This window comes from Plectropomus leopardus, chromosome 20, assembly GCF_026936395.1.
Source record: "Plectropomus leopardus strain MGB_pleo_1.0 chromosome 20, ASM2693639v1, whole genome shotgun sequence".
NCBI lineage: Eukaryota > Metazoa > Chordata > Actinopteri > Perciformes > Serranidae > Plectropomus > Plectropomus leopardus.
Window position 1 is genome coordinate 26316562 of NC_142195.1, and position 22780 is coordinate 26339341.

Genomic DNA, 22780 nt, shown 5'->3' on the forward strand with positions numbered 1-22780 from the left:
TTCAAATCACGTTCTTTTCCACATACAGCATAAGATTTAGTATGAACTGAGGGATTATTTATTCATTTGTCAGTCCATTCATCCATTTATTGATTGATTGACTGATTCATTTTTTACTCAACCACACTGACATCCAATATTCATCTAAATTCATGCACTGTTGATGGAAAAAATGAAAATATATCACCTGAATTATGTGAATATTATTATTATTCACTTAACCAAACTGAGTATTTGAAGCTAAGTTTACAACACTATTCAAGTTAACTGATTTTTATTTAATCATTCATTTATTCACTTACTCACTAATTTCTTTAAAAATAAGCCTACAATTTTCCCAATAATAAAAGCATTATTCTTCAGATTATTACGTGAAATAAACTGTTAAAATTGATTGTTTGATCATTGCTTAATGAACACATTTACTCCCAAAACAATTGGATGTACTGATAAAAAATATTTTGATGCATTTGTTTACCCAACAGGAAAAAAACACATTTCAAAAGTGTATTTGTCTTCCTCTCTTTAATTCATTCAGAGGATCATTCATTTGAACTTTGTTTAGGAAACACAGAAAAGGCTTTCAGTCGTAAGCAGCCAAAGCCAGTTTTCATGATCAGAGTCTTTACAGTGTGTGTGTGTATGTGTGTGCGTGTGTGTGCGTGTGTGTGTATGTGTGTGCGTGCATGCGTGTGTGTGTGTGTGTGTTGTGCTCTGGGAGCACAGGCCTGCAATGCATGGAAAACCCGAAACGTTCTCTCTCCACTTTCTTTAAGGTGCAGATTTAGTTTCTCTGAAAGTTCAGACAAAATAACCTAAACATGAGACGCGTTTTCAGGTGGCATTTAGAAACATCTAGAAACCGAGACACAATCTGTCTCAGGTCACTCATCACTGTTGCTGTTATAAAAGTCTTTATGGCAGAACGTCCCTCGTCACGTGAAGACATCTCTGTCACGTCTGCGTCAGTGTTCGACATCTTCTGACGCCTCGTTCTGCTCTTTCCTCTTTATCTCCTGTGTCGGTTTGTGGAGACTCATCTTTGTACTTGCTAGGCAACCAACACCACTGAAGAACCACATAATTTTCACCGACTTATCGAAGGCGTTTATGACACTGTCATTTTCCCATCTATCGATTGTGATGGATTGTCACTGGAAGAAAATTTGGGCATTTTCTGCAAACCAGGGATACATTACACATTAAGATTACATATACGTGAGCTGACTTTGACATCGGGAGGTGGGGGGATGGTGGATGACTTGACACCTTGGCAAGGCAGGTTCAAAGCGACAGACCACAGTTTGAGACCAACAACCAACAAATTTGGTGATTTATATGCAAAACATCGATGCATTTTCAGTGACGATTGAGCAGGTAAGACAAAGTATAATCTAACCGAGTGTGTGTCCAAATACAACCAAACTTTAACCAGAGCATTGTTGAAAGAAAAAAAATCTGATCTGTTAAGGTTTCCCACTCATTCATGTATTTGTGGCGGCTCTGTCAGAAACACTGTCAGCGTGGAGCTGCTGCCTTTAAAAACCAGACACTTCAGAGCACTCACATGCGGCATCAGCATCGCTTTTGAGGCCTTTTGTGCGTCTACATTGAAAATGAGACTGAGGGAGCAAAAATGGCTCCGTATGCAGCAGCTCTAAGAAACCTTGTGGCCAAAAAACAACCATCAAGCAATTACAATAAAATTCTACTTCTTTGGAGTATCAACTTTAGTTTTGGAGAGCGTCCAAGGAGTGCAGAGGCTGTGCAATTTCGCCATTTGTGCACCTGCGGAGTTTGTGGTGATTTTCACATTATTTCCGGAGTCAGTATGGTAAGTGTCCAATTTTTGATCATGTGACTTGTTCCAGTTTGGAGTGCGTACCATGGAGATTTTATGAGCCGAAAATAAGCATGAGCCACCGCTTATCAATGCCCAAACAACACTTTCATTATGTAAAACCTGCCTGGCAACAAGTGCATAGTTTTCGTCTTTTTTTGTAGTTTCCTCTATTAGTTTGGTTGATTTTGTGGGTCAAGAATGAAAAATTGATCTCTTGAATTAAGTGTTTTCTTTTGGTTTTCTTTGATTGTGCGTAGGCCACGAATGTAAACTGCTTTTGTATCAGGCTGTCCTCTTTTTGGAGCTCTGCCCTTCATAATGTGGTGGTGTTTCAAACCTCAACCTTCATCTGAGACACATTTCATGGACATGAGACGAGAGCGCAGACGTCCTCACCTGTTCTTTATAGAATCTTTCTTTGGCCCGACGTGTTTAAACATGTGTTTGATTGAAATCAGACATCAGAGCTCTTCAAATCCAGTCCAAGGATTGATCAGTACACGACAGGAAGGTGAAGTCTCTTTGGCAGGTAAGCGACCATCATTTTAATACACAAACCCAGCGTGTCTGGCTGTGAAAAAGGTGTCTGATGAATTTAGAAAATGCACCGACCGCCGCAGCGCGTAGACAACAAAGCTAATTTCCTCTCCAGCTTCTGAACAGGCTTTCCTCTCCTCCGAGCTGCGGGGCCACTTTGAGACTATTTTTACCACACAGACCTTCTTTTTGGATAAAACCTTAAATCTTCAGCCAGTCTAAATATCAAACCACGGTTAGTGTGTAATTACATTCTGCGGTCGGTGCAGCCGTACAAGATGAAATGGAGGGGTTTTGTAGCGAGCGTGTGTGGAGGAAAATGAAGCGTGTACGTGGTGAAGGGTTTGAATCAGGCGTGTATAGACCAGCGCTGAATACACGCCAACATGGTAGTCGATGCAGAAGAGGTTGATAATTACAGGCGTACAGAATGGGAATGTGGTCGGCTGTGTGTGTGTGTGTGAGTGAGTGTGTGTGTTTGTGTGTGACCGATACAGCGGCCTCGGCTTCAGCTAAGACTGATGCCAGCTGGACCGGTTTGGCACATATACAAAGACTCCCACACACACCACAACACACACACACAGAAAGTACTGGAAATCACTGACACAGATGCACACACACACACACAAACATACACACACGGACACACACACGTGCAAATGTGCACAAGAAGCGTACATACTGTATATATAGCCCCGTATACACACACAGGCACACACATGAAAATCTACTTGTGCATGGTACATAAATACATCCACACACAGAATAACTTGAATTTAAAAATACAAATTCAGGACCGCATGCACGCACACACGCACACGCGTGCGCGCGCACGCGCACACACACACACACACACACACACACACACACACACACACACACACACACACACACATCCATTTAGATTTAACATTGCACCTCTGCAAAATACTGCAACAAATTCAACAAGATTTCAACCATTACACCGTTAATATAGACAGTTTTACTCTTTATACATTAAATATAGATGCTTGAAAAAAATGATGGAAATATTAATCAATCAAGATGAATTATTCTATAATTCTTACAACTACAACCATTTAAAAACAATTGATTTTTGTTTTTAATAAATAATTTTTAAGCAGTAGATATTTTAGAAATCTGGCTACACAAATTAAATTTGCTCATTATAAAATGTTGTACCAAAAAGAAAAATAAACTCATGTTTAAAGGAAGCAGTACAGAATTGTTCAGAGATGCATATCATTGATATGATCAGTTAATATCGGTTATTATTAACATGGTATTTATGTTTTGGGGAAAATAAAGAACACAAAATTATATGGTTTGCCATTAATTCACTTAGAGTTATTTAATTTCTACTGTTAATTAATGAATTAAGGGCAAAAAAAAAAATCAGCAGCACGAGCAACTTTAGACCTAAGTTATTACTTCTTTCTTCCGTTCATTTATTCATTCATTCAAGGTATTTTCTCTAATATAGTTAATAACAAGAAAGTGAAACTGACAGAAATTAAAAGACAATTTTTAACAGAATAATATAAAAAAGAGCAGCAGAGGCCAATGCTGTTAGCCCTGACAAGATGAGGAATTTTGGATATGTAAGAGAGCTCTCCACTTCAGTGCTGACAAAAATAACTTTATTACAGCGATCACATTCAGTGATCACTCCCTCGTGTCGTCGTAGAAACAGGACCTTAGGGTGGAGGAGGGCCAACACTGGCAGGAGTTTTGTCTCCCTTTATAAATTTATATATACATTATGGATATGGATTTTGGGCACACACACACACCTACGTCTCTATATATTTTATTATTTTTCTGATTTTTTAAAAATGTGTCAGCGGATAAATCAGCACCAGCTGCTTTATGCTCTTTCAAAAGAAAACACTCCAAAAACACACTGCAAAAATCCAAAAGACAAGATAAGGCAAAGATCATAATAATAATAATAATAATAATAATTAAAACAAAGTAGTCCTCAGCAACTAAATATAAAGTCCTCACATCTAAAACCTTTTAATTTTTAATTATGTGTTTCACTGACAGCGTGCATTCCCACTCTGACCTTTACTGAGGTACATCAGCTGTAGTCGAAATTTTGTTGTATATGTGCAAATTAAAAAAGAAAAAAAAAAGGGTTTTGTGTATATTATTGCGAATCAGCACCTGCAAAGGATGTATAAATATGTGTGTGCTTTCTGATCATTTACTGTTTAACAGATTTTTCTACAAATATATTTGTAATATGTAATTACATTGGTGTAGCCCTAAAAATTAAACAACAAAAAACAGAATTTTATTGCTTAAGAAAAAAAAAGAAAAAGAAACCATAAGTGTTTTTCATTTGATGATGATGATGCGATTGTTTAATGTTTAAAAATATTTATCTGAATTAATTAGGATAAAAAAATACACATGCAGAAGCTACAAATACTACAAAAAAACTAAATTGAGGATCTAACAAATGTAGACAACGAGTTCTTTACTTTTGTCCAAACACTGCGACCTTTTCACCTCCACCATGTCCGCAGGCTGAGCTCATGTATTACACACACAAACAAAAATCCCTGGTATTTTAATTTGGTCGTTAAAGAGAGAGCTGCATTAAAAAAGAGAGAGAGAGAGAGAAAAAAAAAAGAGGCAGGCAGGGACGGAGCAGCGCAGGATGTGAAGGGTCAGCCACAAGATCACACACCCTGTCACAGTACACCGTCAATGGACACACACACACACACACAGCGGGACACAACACTGTGGTTTGATTAAAGACAGAAAAAGGGAGAGTTTAATAGAAAAAAATAGTAAATTAAATCTTTCTTTTCTTTCAAAATGTAGGATTTCTTTAAAGCTGATATTTCACCATTTCTGACAGCTATGGTGTTAGATTTCTTCTTCTTTTTTCTCCTACGATATCATAATTGACTTTTTTTTCACCAAATTATCTTCGTTTTGTTTTAATTTACATTAGATAACCCACCGTATTATGATCTTTGCCGTAGATTTGCGCCCATTTAACGCATAAGAACACACACACACAAAAAAAGTATGCAGCAAAAAACCTGAGCAGCGTCAAAGTCCCTCCAGAAAAATTTAAATAAATTTACAATCACAAAATACACTTGGCAGTCCAGCTGACAAACCACATTACTACGGCAGTGTAATTTTTTATTCCTCGGTCTGCTTCATACACAATGTTCTCTGATGCTATCAGACGACTTTGGATCGAATCCCAGCAGAACCTCCTCTCTTCTCGCCTCTGCTCTGTTTCCCTGTCAACCTCCCTACTCTCCAAAATAAAAGCGCTTCTATGAACCCTTTTGTGGTTGCTTCGGCTTGTGCAGAACCTTATTTCCAAAACGCACTTAAAGCACGTCGTCAACCTCAAACGGCTCTTCAGCAAAGCCCTTTTTAAAATGTGCCAGTTGATCTGACAGAACTTCTAGGATTATCTATTTCAAGGTTTTAAAGCACCACAGAGGGGACGTTCAAGAACCTCAGCTTAAAGCAAAACCCTTGTATAACAGGATGACCATGACTGTGCATCCAGGAACCTTCTGACATTTGGAAGTGCTCATAAAACTACTCATGAATCATCCAAAGCCATAAAAATGCTCCAAGGAACACCAAAATGAAAGGGGTCCTTTATTCACATAAGGGTTGCTGAAAAACACTTTTGCAATAATTTCTGGACATTTTCTACAACAGTGAATGATTCTCACCAGACTAAAGAACAATTTGTTTCAGGTAATCGAGAAATTTTTTGTGCAACCGCTTCATAAAAAGACTAACGAACCCTACAGATCCTTCGAGGACCCTCAACAACCTCAGAAGGGTCACTGATAAACCTGTTCTCAGAAACACTGATTCAATTCGGTGATACTTCGCGTAACTCTAATCAAGGCCATCAAAGAACATCTTAAAAAAGCTGACTGAAAATGATTTCAAACCTTGAAATAAATTCGAGAAATTGTTGATGATTCTGAGGTAATAGAAAACAGTCTTTACTAAGTCCTGTCAAAAAAACTAAAGTACTTTTTAGAAAATTTGATAGAAATTAGAAAGGTATGCATCAGTCCATCATTTTAAGTGTTTGCTAGATAACATGGGTACTGTACTGTGCTCCTGCTTTGGTTAATTCATAGCCATGATCATTATTCATATTTTTATAATTAATATTTTACTGTATTTTTCTGTTGTAGTTATGCTTTTTTTTCCACTAATGGCCGATTTGTTTGCTACTTAACTTTTTCATCCCTTTTAACCATTTTTATTGCTTTTAATAACTTCTGACAGCCATTGCTGATATGTTTTTATTGGATTCATCACATTAATTTTTTCTTATCAATGTTAATTTAGGGCATTGCTGTGTTAGAGCTTAATTTTCCCTGAACAAAGAATGGTTTGATGATGATAAAATCCAAAATACAGTGCTCTTCATCCTCTGTAAAACCACTGTACTTGAAACCTTAACTTTTGTGGATTGTTAAAGAACTTGGTGGTGTTGTGTCTGCCAACCTCAAAGATATAAACAACGGCTCTGGTGTGCTCTTTGTGCAAACACTCCATTAAAAACTAATGAACCTTGTTTCTCAGAAGATCTTTTGGCGCATCTGTTTTCAATAAGGTTGATTTGATTTGGCAGTACTTCTAGGAACTCATGACAGGGTTTAGAAAACAAACACATAAGCAGGTGCTCTGAATCCTCAGAACATTTCCAGACAATCCTACTTTTAAAGGTCCTACAACTCGGAGAAATCTTTCAGGAACATTTGATAAACCTCCACAAATTGGTGAAAAGAAATTCTTAGAAAACCGGCTTCATGAAAGCATCTCGAACCACGAAACAACAGGGGTTCCTAAACCTCTGGAGGCTTATTAGAAAAACAGCTTCGTAGTAGTTTTGTGATTTCTGATAGTCTCTAGAAACCTAACACAATGATCCATCCACTTTCTGTTACTGCTTATACGATTTAGGGATCTGTTCCAGACGAAATCTGCAAGAGGCTGCAAGACTACCACAGGGCTGTCACTTAAAAAGCAGTCTGGTTCAATTCAGCTTCGTCTATTCCACGTTCAAACAGATATTTTTGCATTTCCATTGTCAAAACGTGTGGATGGTACCGATACAACTGTATCACTCAATCCTGTCTTGTCATCACCTCTCTTTTGAGGTGTAGCACGCAGTTTTGGAACTAAAAGTTGGAGCTAGAAACACCAAGAGTCCGCTGAAAAGAGAATCGTCACTCTCGCTCTACAAGATCTCAATAAACCAACTGGCTATTTTTAAATATTCCATTGACTGGGACAAAAACCTGCTCTTTTTTGTTCTAAAAAGGTTGGTGTGCAACCTGGACAATCAAGAAGGTGCAAATGTTCCTTTGCATCGCCAGTGAATAGAAAATACACTGAGAGCTTGAAGGAGCAGTGAGGAACAACGAGCATGTGTAACGGTAACGGCGCAGAAGGAGGCCGACACAAGGACTGGTCTCCAGCGTTTAATTCTGTCTACAGAAGACAAAAATGACACATAAATTGCCCAAAGCGCCCAAAATGTTACAAGAAGACATCATCAAAACTCATATTTTACTGTCCAGAAAAGCACAAAACCGCAGGGTAATGTCATGTTAACTACAGTAAACAATGTAGAGCAAGATCTTACATCTTAAATGACTCGATTTTCAACATAAATAATCCATGCAGGGGCGTTTTTCCACACAACTTACCCTCAGCAATGCAGAAAACCACTGTGAGGGACGGAGGGGAAGAGCTACGGAAACCCAGGAGATACAAAAGCCAAGAACTCAAAACAAAAATAACGGCGAATGAAAATACTCAACAGAATTTTTAAATAGTAAAAAATATACAACTTAATAATGAAGTGCCTTTTTGACTCTGTTTAAGAGTGTCTGCGCTAGAAACACCTAACCGATCTCGGCTTTGGGTAAATGTCCGCACAGGTTATGAACTGTTTTTAAGGACGTCATACTGAAAGTGTTCGGTATCAACGCGGCTATAGACGTACACGACCACATAGAGACAGGCAGCCATTCACACCTACAGGCAACTCAGAAGCAACATTCATCCCAACCTGCATGTCTTTGCACTGCTTAAGGAAGCTGGAAAACCTGGAGAAAACCCATGATAACACGGGGAAAATGCAAACTCCTCTCACTTTACTCATGTTTCTTTACAAACTGTTTGGCCGAGAATCTGCCAATCTCTAACCTTCAAACAGTCGTCTGCTCTTGACACACCCTTTGTGCAAGCTTTTCCAAGGGCAAGTGACTTCTTAAGGTATTCAGATCACTGACAAAGCAAATTTTAGATGAGGCGATTGCATGTAACATTACTGAAAAGATGCAAAGATGGGAATTTAAGACTCATTTTCAGAGAAAAAAATGCCAAATTACAGCTAATTATAGCTTGTAAAATAAGGATTTTCAGGATTTCCTTCATCATTTCACTTCATCTTTAGCTGAAGTGTTTCAAGATTTGGATTCTTAGTGAGACAAAAACCACCTATTTTTGACACATCAATCAAAATACTAATAAAAGAAATAGGTGCTATATGTAACCATACATGCATCTTTCCTTTAATCTCAACTATCAGCTGACACACAAAGGCAACAAAGCCCCCAAAATAACCCACCAACAAACAATAGAGTGTCTTAAACCTCAAAAAACTCCTTTGAACAAAGGTTTCTAATCTCAACTCTACTTCCGCCAACCTCCACATTTCTCCGAGGAACCCCGCAGGGACATTTTTTTCCCGGATGTCGGACATAAACAGGCTCACTGGCTGTGAGGAGGACCCGCAGACAAACCGCCACTCATTAGAGTGTGCTGGCTGCAGAGGTACAAAAGGTGGAGGAGGGGAGGTCAGCCCACTCTGCTGTATACAGCCCATAGAGAAGTCGGTGAGCCAGGAGGACCAAATCCCTGCTAATCCACAACGCCGAGAGACAGAGAGGAAACACAAATAAGCTCCATTACAAGCTGAGAGCTAACAGAATCCAGGACGCTCTGCTCGACTGTTAGCTATTATCACAGGCCCAAAACCAAACTCGCTCTTATTAACCCAGTCCTAAATCTTGATCCTAAAGTAATCCTGAACAAAAACGACCCCTATTTTCAAGATAGAAACTAAAATCTGTTGGATTTGACAGAAAATGAGATGCTGACCTTCCCAAGATCACAAGATGCCATAAGAGCTGTGTCCACACCAAAACATAGTTCATATTTGAACATTTTTAGCTGGTATGAACTGGAATTTAAATTTATTCTGGAGCACATAAAAATGTCATGGGTTGATTAGAAATGTGCCATCACCAGCCAGGTTTTGCAGCTTCATACACAGCAAAAAAATGCCCCAAATTTAACACTATATGCTTATTTCTGTCCATTTGAAGCTGTTAAATTCCTGTTTAGTATGAAGAAACACACACACAGGCACATATCGACCCTGTGAACTCTTCTTTTGCCTTTTTTTCCACCTGTACATGACCCTGAATTGGTCCAAAAACCACACAGTAGAAACAAAAAAAACCACATTGAGTTTGGGCGATTTACAAGCGGCAGAACCCTCTCTGTGTGTCTCTGCGTTTGGACGAAGGCCAGCCTCCGAAACTGAAAGTCTGTCTGTCTCATCAGCTTCTCGCTCCCCACAAACGGGCCGCTCCTCGATCCCTTCGCTTTACACGATGTCACAGCGTCAGGTTTTAAAGGTCATCGCTATTATTTCACCTTTTCCTTTGGTGGTTTTCACCCGCGCGTGTTTCACAGAACAAGGCCAGCACACGAAACACAGCACGATACGAAACCGGAGAGAGCAAACACTCATAACGCATGATCCAAAACCAGAGACACACTTACTGTGTGTGTATAAATAGTGGATTTTGTTGGACTCGCCTACACAACAGAAGCCCACAAAGCAACACCACTTTGTATTCTGGTCATGTCTGCCTCCTCGAAGCCCAGAACCACTCTCAGGCCTGCAGTGTTAGTGTTGTAGTAGTTTTTTTTACAGATTTTTTTTCGGTGACTTTACACTGTTGCAACATAAGCATTTTATTTCAGTTTTTTCCCTTTTCTTTTTGCAGCGCTGATTCTCATTCTTACTTTATATTTTAGTTTATGATAGGGCTACGTTCGGATGGTTTGTGCCAGCCGGTTTCATTTTGGATCTGGTCCCTAGCTGAAAAATTACCCCGAGCTTTGCAGCCAGTAAATCACTTATTGAGTCTGTTTTGCATCTTTTTGACATTACAGGCATCTGCATGCCTGACATTTGGGCTGGGCGATGAGGAATTTTAATATCACCATTTTTTAAAATTGAATTCCTCAATATTGATATTGCAACATTTTATCATTAATTATTGTTTTTTTACAATATCGATATAATATCAACACACTGCGCAACCCTGGGTGGCATAAACAAACAGTTTTTACCAAGACTGACTCAACATGGCGTACTGTCTCAACTTTGACTTCCCAAAAACTTTCATCAGACTCAAAAACAACTACGAAACGCAATATTTGCGAGAGGGTACGCGGCCACCACAAAGACCAGAGATTTTATTTGCTTGGACCAACAATAAAGTGGTACTGTCACTGAAAGTTACACATCAGTAGATAGGGAGTTGTTGCAAAGACAACGTCATATCAGAGCAGAGTATTATCAATCGCCAGAGGAAGCCATGGCAACGGGAAAGAGACGATGTCACCCACATAACACAGATGACATCACATCATGTATGTAGACAAAGCTATCATGTTCTGGTGTGACGTCATGAATATGAAGACCCAATCAGAAAGCAAACCTGAGTGTCATCACTTTAAAAAGTCTCAGTTTGCACGTCCAGACAGGTTTTATATGGTTTTATATTCTTAACTTATTACCGTTGCATTTTAAACTTGTCCTGTTTTAGTTTTGATACGTTACTGCTTTAATCACATCATATTCTTTGCACTTTTACCTGTTTTATATTCAAGAGTTTGTTCTTTTATCGGCTTTCAGCCTGTTTTATGTGACATTATTTCATTTATCAGCGTCTTATCTGCCTACACATGTACTTTTAATTTTAGTTTTATCTGCTTAAATCAGGCCGCATATTTAAAGCCTCCAGTTTATGAGTTCAGAATGCCAGAGTCGTGTGGACGCTTGGTGCAAATGTAGCAAGTTATGTGTTTAAAAATTAAAATGTATTAGCTCCAACACCATTTCACCATTTCGGTCTAAATTTAATGCTGAGTGTAATTAAAACAGAACTTTTTTGTTTTTTTGACCGAGCAACGTCTTCATCCCGACAAAACAAACAACCGAAAAGATATTATAAGACAGAGTCTTATTTATGAGTCGCACTGAAGATCAATTCATCCCAATATTTTCTGATCAATAAAGTGTGAGGGAGAGCGCTTCTTCATTAATTACTTCTTCAATGTTAACGTTCATCTTAATTAGTTTCATAAAGTTTCATTAACTGCAGCAAACCATTAACGAGAGGAGGGGAGGAGAGAGGAGAGGAGAGAGGAGAGGAGAGGAGAGGAGAGGAGAGGAGGAGGAGAGGAGAGAGGAGAGGAGAGAGGAGAGGAGAGGAGAGAGGAGGAGAGAGGAGGAGAGGAGAGAGGAGAGGAGAGGAGAGAGGAGAGGAGAGGAGAGGAGAGGAGAGGGAGAGGAGGAGAGAGGAGAGGAGAAGAGGGGAGGAGAGGAGACGAGGGGAGGAGAGGAGAGGAGAGGAGGAAACAAAACAAAGGAGGAGAGGAGGATTTATTTATTCTCTCATTTTATTATGCCTTTGCCTTTATTTTTTTAGTTTTTATCTGCTTTTTTATTCTAATGCTTTCATCTTGTAGCACTTTGAGATATGTTCCAAATGTAAAGAGCATTACAAATAAAATCTATCTATATTTTTTAAAATTATTATTATTATTATTATCATCATCACCTATTTATTTTATTTATTTTTGCTAGATTTACTGCCTCACTTTGGCATCTAGTAGTTCATCCTGAAAAAACTTTTTTAAATACATTTTTTACATTTTATTAATAATTTTCCTCAGATTCACCACGCCGAAGAAATAAAGGGATGAGGTGGCTTCAGATGTTGACATCAACGTCAGTCAATTTGTCCTTTTGATTGCTTCCATTTCATTTAAAATCTGATTCATATATATATATATATATATATTCTTATTCTTTACAGTATGGTTCTTATATTTACTTATTTATTATTTTGTGTTTGTTTACTTCTGATTCAGAACATGAAGAATAAGACAATATGGAGATGTTCAGTTAGTGTTGACATTTTGACCTCTGATGGATTTTGTCCATCACTTTTGACATCTATCACTCACTGATTTTTATTCATCAGGAGGGGAGAAAAAAAAAAAGCGACCCGATGGAGTTGTTCTGGGAGTCGACGTCTAGACTCGCTCTTTCAGAGAGTCATGTCGAGTCTTTCTCCGCCTGAAAGGAAACACTCAGAAGACGTGATCTCCTCTGACATCCATATAATGAGTCCATTTTAATAAACTATGTGACTAATAGTGCGATTTGACGAGGATGGCGAGATGACGAGGGCAAAGAAAGAGAGGAGAGAGAAGAGAAAAGAGGAGGGGAGGGGAAGGAGGATGGAGAGAAGGGTTAAACTCCCTCTTCCTGCACGCTGTGCGTGTGTGTGTGTGTGTGTGTGTGTGTGTGTGTGTGTGTGTGGTGGGGGGTTGGACTGTGCAGACATGAATCATTCTGAGCGATTCAAGCGTTTCCATGACACCGCTGGGCACCGGTCCAGAAGTTTCTACAAAGTCTGAGAGGTACCGACACACACACACACACTCTCACACACACACACACACACACACACACACACACACACACACACACACACACACACACACACACACACACACACACTCTAACAGACACTCTGAAACACTCCCGCCAGCGCTGAATTTGAAATAATCTATATATTTATTCATGGCGTTGTCTTCCTGTGTAAAGCGTAACATTTTTTTGGGATCAACATTAATTTAACAGACGATGGTCGATGAGTAACTGTCGTCTAACAGACACCCCCCCTCACACACACACACACACACACACACACACACACACACCACCGCCGCCCCCCGTCCTTCAATCCCAGCAGGCATTGATTTCTTGGCACTGGAGCGAGTGAATACATCAAACAACAGATGAACGTATACGAGCGACGAGAACGACTCGAGAGACGCCGCATCCAGCTCACATCTGTCGGCTTCTACCTTCAGCCATATCAGAGCAGATCAGACTGCTGATTGGACCACAGCACCGATTTGGTTTTGTTTCTTTTTTTTTTTTTTTTACATTTATTTTTACTTTTATAAGTCTGATTCTCTTCACCGGAGGCTGTCGTGGATTCATTTTATCCCGTGAAAAAGGAACTTCAAATTATTTTAATTCTCTTTTATAATTTATTTTAAGTTTAAAATTTCTTCAATTAACATCTCAATGTTTCTAATTAAGTAAAATGATTGAAAATAAATTGGAAACAAACAGGACATCTGGTTATTTGATCTTCAAGAAACTGTTTTGGTTTGGTTTATATAAATCTAGTTTTCTCTATTTTTTTCCAAGAAATATACAAAGATTAAGGTGATTATTTACATATGAAACATTTGGATTAGCTGAGAGACATTTTATTAACATAAACTGTAGATCTGTTAATTTTTTTATTTTTTTGCAAGAATACTGGTAATATATTATTTTGTAACTTATTTTTTTATGTATTTCATTTAATTTTATTTTATTCATTTATTTTTTATGATATCTGAAAAAACAGATGACACATTCTTTGTATTGTGATATTGTCTTGTAATAGAAAAGTGCTGCTGTTGATTCGTATAGTTAAACAAAAACAAGCCTAAAAATGCCCAGTTTTAATGGTAAACCAACACTTGTGGGCTACAAACGAACCCGAACTCATTCACAAACTCGATAAAACCCAACAAAGAGTTTGTTTCTTCTCCCAGAAACCAAAAACAGCATCTGCCCAAAAATGTTACACAGCTGATTCCCTCAACATCTGACAAACAATAAAACATCAAATTTAGCGTTTGATTTCAATCTCACCTACATTGTTTTCCTCCAAAAGCGAATTTAGCTGAGTGTACACACCAACTGTGCTCAAATTCCAGATTTCATGCTTTGTCCAAGTCTGAGGTGTGGAAAAATGACAAAATTAACCTTAAAATGTCTCCAAAATCTCCAACTTGTCACTTACCGACAACTTCCGTACGTAACAAACATGACTTACTCATTTACAGATCAGTTCCTAAAAACTCTGGCTTTTTGCCATCAGTAATAACTGTTACGTCACACATCTGGATTTACAGTAAAAAGCAAGAATCAGAAGCTTCGCAGTGATATTAGTTCAGATTTGTTGTGCTGCATTAAGTTCGACTGATGCTCCGCAGGTGTGATTTTTACCTCATGATCAGAACTGAAAGAGTTAACAGGAGAGAGACAGCCGAGCTGAAGTTAGGGAGCGTTTCAAAGGTGCATGCACGAGTCAACGTTTTCTATTTATTTCTCTTCAAAGACACCTTAGACCAACTTCATGACCTCCTCCCATTATAAACACAACCTGCAGATTTTAAATAAAGCCGTGCAAAACACCTCACTGCCATTCGGACTTGTATTTTAACAACGTATCCTCATACAACAGTTCGTATGTTGTATTTTCCACAATTAATTTCTACCATTGACTCACATTTAGTTAGACTGAATTTAGATCTACTTTTTCTCCATTTCTTAGACTTAGTTTAGATCTTTTTTTCCACATTTAAGACTGATTTTAGATCTGCCTTTTTCCTTTTATTGTTATTTATTTTGTTTGTCTGCTTTTTTCTCAATGTTTTTTTAACTTAGTTTACGTCTACCTCTTTTTAACTTTTTTGACCTAGTTTAGATCTACCAATTCTATATTTAAGACTTATTTTAGATCTACTTGTTTTTTACTTAGTTTGGATCTTTATGTAGATCTTTTTCTTAATTTTTTATACTTAATTTACATCTACCTCTTTTCCATTTTTTACTTAGTTTAGATCTGCTTTTTTTTCCTTTTTTGGCTTAGTGTGATCTACTTTTTCAAGTTTTTTAGACTTAGGTTAGATCTACTTTTTTAAATTAAAAATTTAAATCAGTCATTGTTATTTACAGCATTATTTACTTTAGTTTAACTAAATGGTTGTGGAAAACTAATTAACACAGAAAATGAAGACATTTTGATTTCTTCATTGATTTCTTAACATTTTCTCTGGTGTGGGCCCCACTATACAAATGTTAGACATTACAAATATAGATAACAGTTTTGTGTTACACCCTTTATACATGATACAACCTGTTTTCTTTCCATTATGGACATTTCAGGCCTAGTGCACACTGGGCCTAAATAAGTGGTAAGTAGAAGTTAAATGTAACAAAGTGATGCACACAGCAACATCCGTTTAATGTTTGTCTGCACAGCCGATTGATATTTTCATCCAAAACATGCACAGCAAACAAAACGTAATGTTTCTGCAAAAAATCTCCTGATCTGAGACATTAAATTGGCAAAGCTGCAGTTTGACTGAAGTCAAGTCAGCTTTATTTAAATTGACCAAAATCACCATAAGAAGAGCACACAGCCGTCTACTCATAGCTGTTGATTATTTTGTATAGTAACTCCAATAACAAGACATTTTCTATTGTTTTAAAAGTACAGTGAAACATTTTTTTCTCTCATTCTCTGTATATGTATTTAAATATGCATTATTTTTTCTATTGTTTATATTTTTACATTAAGCACATTGAGCTTACATTGTATGAAATGTGCTATATAAATAAAGTTGACTTGATATACTGTATGTTATTAGTGTGCAATCTGGCTCTGGGACACAGATTTATCTCCAAAATGTCGACTTTTTAGGAACTGATGTTAATTTTAAGTTTGGCAGTGAGTCTTTGAGAGAATCTAAAACTTGCTTGGCCATTGAAAGGGAAAATATTTATTCAGTGTTGTTCAGTGATGCTCGCTATTTTTTATAGTATTTGCATATTTTTCTAAACAATAAAAAAAAGAAACACTCTTCATGCACGCGTCAGAAACATAAGTTGGTACGTTTGTGAGGTTGTGAAGAAGATGAGTTAAAATCCAGCAGCAGCCATGACACTCGTCCCCTCTTCATGTGTTTGAGACCCAAAAATGGACCCCCCCTTCCTCGTTACCAAACAGCCTTCATTATCCAAACCCCCCAACCCCAACACACTCCTCAACCCCTCCCCCATCCTCGAATCAACAGACAAACAACAACGAGGCGAAAAACAGGGCAACATCACCAAACCCTCCAAACAGCAGCAAAAGTATATTTCAAATCAATATTCCAAAGCAGCGTGGTGTGTTTGTGGCACTGCAAAAACAAAAAAAAAGGCCAAAAAAATCTTGTTCAAGGTGTTTTTGATCAAAAGGAAAACCCATTTCTTCCTTTGATTTGAATTTTATGTGACTTCAATTTTTCTTTCACGAAGCTTCGGTTTCGGGAAAAAAACGTCGCCGATTTGGAGCACAGAGTGTGTATCCCGCGAGTGTGTCGCCGTGGTTTTTTTTTTGGTGTGTGTGTGTGTGTGTTGGTCTCAGACAAAACAGGGCTGCTGAAATGCGGCAGGCACTGCAGATTTTTGTTGGCTGGCTGACAGCGCCGTGCCGGTGCCAAGCCCCGACGGCGGAAACGACTAAAAGACGCATAAGGCTGGCATTAGAGCCCCAAATCTTCTCTCCCCCTCCTCTTTTCTCCTTCTCTTTTCTCGCTCCGTGGCACGGCGTTTACTTTGGTCGGGGTCTGACTCGATTTGGCAACATTCACACCCATCCGTGAATTTATCAATGTCTTTATTTCGCTCTGATCTGATGGGAGGGGTGTTGGGGGAGCAGAAAACATGGCACCTGAAACACTGCAGGAGGTTGAGGTAGACTGCCGCGTTGACGTGTTGTTTTTTTTTCGTTTTTGGACATCACCTTGTTCCAGTTTAACCCCCCGTCCTCCTTTCATAAGTGTCGCCGAATGAGAATTTTGGGGGGATTTGATTCTTTCCAGGGTTTATATTTTTTCCTACCATATCTGCTGCCTTTGTCTTGAGGATTTCGGGCAACACTTCCACAAAAACCTCGGACACAATAGCATCTGGAGTTACATCCATGAGGCACTGAGCCCATGTTCCTCCTAAAACCTAAAACAAATGAAGGAAACAGCATACTCCAATTATGCTCCCAAGACAATAAAACACAGCAAAAAAAATCTCCTGTAAAACATTCAGGATTACCTAAAACTAAAAGCCTGATTCTGTGTTTGGAGTCCATTATTGATGGAACAATATTTAGCTGCAGAGTAAACAAAGGCGGGATGGCTGCGTGTAGCTGTAAATTGTGTTTGGGCATTGTTCAGCAGACAGATGACGACTGCTAATGTTGAATTAAAAAGGTTCTTAGAGGTGGATTTAACACGTTTCCTCTTGTCTTCGGGGTTGAGACGGAAGGCGAACGACGCACTGAGACAAAGAGAGAGGTAGCAACGAGAGAAAAGGTGTGAAATTCTGAATTAGCAGCACAATATGGAAGTATTAAAGTGAGGCACAATGAGCAGAGAGAGCCACGCGGCACACTGTTGTTCACTGACACTGGCTGACTAAATAAAGACGCGGCGCTCGAGCTCGCAAGGTTTTCATGTGTCACACGGGAACAGGCCGGGAAACTGAGTGAATGCTGAACACCAGCATGACTCATTTTTATGGTACAGAAAAAGATGTATGTGTCTCCTGACCTTCTGCAGGGAGACACTCTCACACCTACCTCTCAAATATAATATCGCCCTTCTTCATGTGAATTATAGATACAGCTTTCTTAACCCTTTCATGTTCGTTTTCTCTCCCTTTACTTAAAGGCTTTTAGGAGTCTTCGACATGCCATGAATGAACTGTAAAATCTGACGAGTTGATGTCACTTAAATAATCGACTGCCTTGAAAAAGGAAAGTAAACGTAACTATAAATCTTAATCTGTGTTTACTTTATATATAAGTGGTAAGTTTACTTGACATTTAGCTGCATTTATTTCATTTTTGACTAAGAATATATAAATATGACCGACTAGTTTGCAACCAGCAAAAAGGCAGATATATAGCTCAGTAAATCTGGTTTACTTAAGTTAATAAAACTTAGAAGAACTAATCTGACGACATGTTGTTGGTTTTATGTTGCAACAACTTAGAAATCTAACAAAATTTTAAGTAAACTTAACAATTAGATATAAAGTACACATACATTTAAGATTAATAGTTACATTTACTGACATTTTTCAAGGCAATGGGTTTCTTAATTTTATTAAGTAAAATCATTTTTTTATTACTTTATATTTACATGGCTTTTCAGCTTACAGCAGGGTTTCCTACACGTAAATTTTTTGTGACCCGTCACCATTAAAACATTTACTGCCACATCTTAATTTCATTTTATGAAGCTTCATTAGAAGCACTATTGGAATATATATACATATATATATATATACAGTTTGGTTTATCATTGCACCACAATCTTGGAGCACAGCGTGCACTCTGGGCACACACGGAGCTGCAGAACATTAAGTGCATGAAACGTGAAACTTGACTGTGTATTTCACAGGGTCTAAAAGTGCAAACTGCTGCTGAGGAAAAAATAACTCATGAAGAGCTCCACCTGCGCTGCATTCACAGACCTGCAAAAATGTGCATGACAAAATAAATACACGGAAAGTTTGCATATCCGTTTGGACTTACATGCAGATCATGCAGAACAAAACTGGTTATTCTCTGGAGTCATACAGGGCTTCTATTTTAGGATTTCTCAGGTGATATATGAACAAAAACTGGTTTCCAGATACGGTCGCACCTTTTCACCGAAGAGGTAAGAAACCTGTAAGAGTCTTGATCACATTCAGTGATTCTGATTGAAGCAGAAACTGTTTTTCTGCCTCGTTCAACCTCTGTGTCTCCGTCTCAGTGGGGGGAGGAGGAGGGGGAGGAGGAGGAGGGCGACCCCGGAGAGATGGATGATGGGTCAGGTGCTGTCAGACTGGAGGGGTTAAAGGTCAAAGGATCCTGTGGTTCAGAATCACACTGATTTTCTACTGTCACTGTCACGGCTGTCTGTCTCCGATCATTTCTCCTCCTCCACTCTTTTCTCACCCTTTGATATATTTTTTTTCCTTTTCATCGCTTTAATTCATCTTTTGTTTCTTCCATTTGGACTCACATTTAGTTTTATTCTCTTTTTTATTGAACTAGAAATCATTTTATGTTAGGTCCATTTTGTTTCTTCCTCAATATGACTGGGGAGAGTAAAGACACAAACCCCTTTTACACTTGTTGCACCATTATTCCACCTCGGCGTTCTGTATAAAAGGTACACACCCAAAATTGAGGGACAGCGGTGTTGAACCATTAAGCCAAAATTGGAGATAGTAGGGCAGAACCAACATCCGATAATTTAGCTCCAAGAAACCTGACCTGATTTCTTTCAAAACGCGGGGAGAAGGTAACAGGAGACACATGGCCCCCAAAAAATAGTAAGTAATTTGTGAAGATTTACAAGAAAATAATTAAAAATGACTAAAAAAAAAAAAAGAAAGAAAACAAAAAAAAGAAATAAAAGAAAAGAAAATATATACGTATTTTTTATAATATATAACAATACTGATTATAAACATAGTTTTCTCAACATTTTTTAGGATAATTAGGATAATTCTATATGATAATTTTTTAATAATTCTCCCACTTTTAAAAACAAATTTTAAGGTCATTTTCTTCATAACTTTTCACCTATTTCTTGCAATTTGCAGGATATTTCTTACCAAGTTGCTCCTTGCCTTTTTCCCCGTGTTTTTAAAGAGAAATCGAACCAATTTGCTCAAGTTTTAAAGGTTTAAATAGCTTGTAAAAGGCACCTGAATGCAGCACAGGAAAACTAATGTCCTACCAGGTTTTAAAGAAATAAAAAAAAAGTAAGAACAGCAACCAATAGTTTGACTTCACCGCCTTAATATGACTTTTTATCCTCCATATTTTCCTCCTCCTCCTCAATTCTCTGTCTCATGCCACCGATGGCAGACCTCTTCCTCCCCGTCCTCCACCCCGACTCCCAACTTAATACCAGTATTTAGACAAATGTCGCTGCGTTTGAACACCTGGACGGCTGTAATATGAGGTATAGCTGCAGATCTCGGAGGTGCGTCACATCATTGATGTGCTCTGTGTGATTTCAGCACGACCACCTGGCTGCAGAATAATGACATATCTGCTCCCACACGCTGTTCAGGAGCCGGTGATCAGCGCGGCTCCATCACAGCAGGGCAGACCCCACCTGACATCACACGGCGAGGGGAAGCGGCGGAGGGTGGAAATAGACGGACAGCGGGAGAAAAGACGGGGACGGAGGAGGGAGGAGAGATCTGAGCGCCTACGTAAGAACTCAGAGATGACAGTCACCTGCTGTCTTTAACAGATTAGGAATAAATAAAGTTAATATCCATATCAGATGTAATAACTACAAGACCTATGCCGCTGGCTCCATTAGGCGAAATGTGTAACAAACAGCTCTCGCGAGCTCAAACACTCAAAAACAACAGTGAAATAATTTAGTACCGCCTGCTGAAAGGCAAAGAAAAACTATAAGAATGACGTCATTGCCTGTTTAAAGGCCAAAAATGACAAACAAAATCAGCTTTTTCAGAATAAAACGCTGAATACAATCACAAAAAAATGTAAACAGAGCTGATCAACTCAACCAGCCTGCACCTGAATTATTTTCTGTCCATCTTTCACTCAGACTGTAATTATAAGCAGCCAAACGGAAAAAAAGTTTTCACGTTAACACCGATGGGTATTTTTTGAGCAATATCTCAAAAAAATAAAATGGTCCCAAAACCCACATTTCTGGCATTTACATTTAAATATTTTTTTAGCTAATTAAAAAGAGAAGTGGCACAGCTTTACTTGCCAACCCTCTCAATTTTGTTTTTCATTGCTCTCTAATTCACAATTCTCCTGTAATTTTCACGATTTATTACATTTTTCTATCTTTTTTTCCCTCTATTGTTGTGCAACATTTTTTTGGCACTCTGCAGCATGTGTAAGTCCTGCTGCTTGAAAAATTAAAGATTTCAGCCTGAACAAAAATAAAACATCATGCACACAATGCCAAAGAGAGCTGCTTGCACCCGTCTCCCTCAGTTAGTGACAGAAAGAGAACAAAAACAACTATGAAAAAGAAATAGTCAAGCAAATTTCAGACATCCTGGGGAAAAAAAATTCTAGGAGGCATGCATTTTGTAAAAACTCAGTTTTTCTGGGTCTTGGGTCAAATGCTACCTTCATGTGCGTCCCGGAAATACTGCATTTACTGTTTTTACGAGTTACGAGAACATGAACGCACCACCAAAGTCGTAATCACAAGTGGAAAACAGACATTTCGATTATACCCGAGTTGCTGAGTTGTGATGTTTGCGTGACGTTTCAGGGCAGCGGAAATGTGGGAAAACATGAAAATAGTGTCAACAATTGACTGTTTGTTATATTGTTCCTGGCAGCTATCATTTACTTTTAGCATATGCACATTTTGTGCACCTTTATGCATCCATTAGCTGCAGCAAGCAAGCAAACGTTTAACTATAAAGCAACCAGGCGAGTGCACTAACAGTGAAAACACCATCATTTCGCCGACTTGACGTCATAAATTCATAAACATGTCGGGCGAAACTCAAAGTTTGGTCAATGATAAGAAACTTTTTCATTAATTCATGTGTTAAATATCAATTTTTGATCGTGTGTAAAATGTAATATGTTATGAATGTTAACTGCTGTCCATGTAGAGTGAGATTAAACACAAAAATATGACATATAAGAGATATCAAAAATAAAATTATATATCTAAATGAACTGAGAACAGCTATCAATCTCGTGTTTTTACGCTTTTAGCATTAAAACGCAGCCCACTTTCTTAGTATCTTCCATGTTCTTCTCACTCTACGACCTCAAAGCTTACGAGCACAACAGAGTTGAAAGAACGACTTCCCAACTCGGACACTACGACCTGCAGACATCTCATAAATGCTGCTAAAGTTTTGTCCACCTGAGCTGACTTTCTCGCTCCTTATTCAACGTCAGATGAGTTTATATCGAAGTTGGTCTCATACAGACACAAAAAGGTGCATCATGGGTCCATATTTGACACTGAGTGGCATTTTTTTAAAGCCTTGAAAACAAAACCAGGCTGAGAATCTAGAAATGCAGCTACTGCAAAACAAGAGCTGAGCTGACGCAAAGTTTTTTGCCCAAACAAGAACACCTTCCT

At 38.4% G+C, this 22780-nt stretch overlaps 1 protein-coding gene across 8 annotated transcripts in view; it reads right to left on the bottom strand.

Annotated features, from left to right (window-relative positions):
• The window catches only part of tcf4 (transcription factor 4), a 279930-nt gene that overhangs the window by 163927 nt on the left and 93223 nt on the right, over positions 1-22780 (bottom strand). The window lies entirely within an intron of this gene.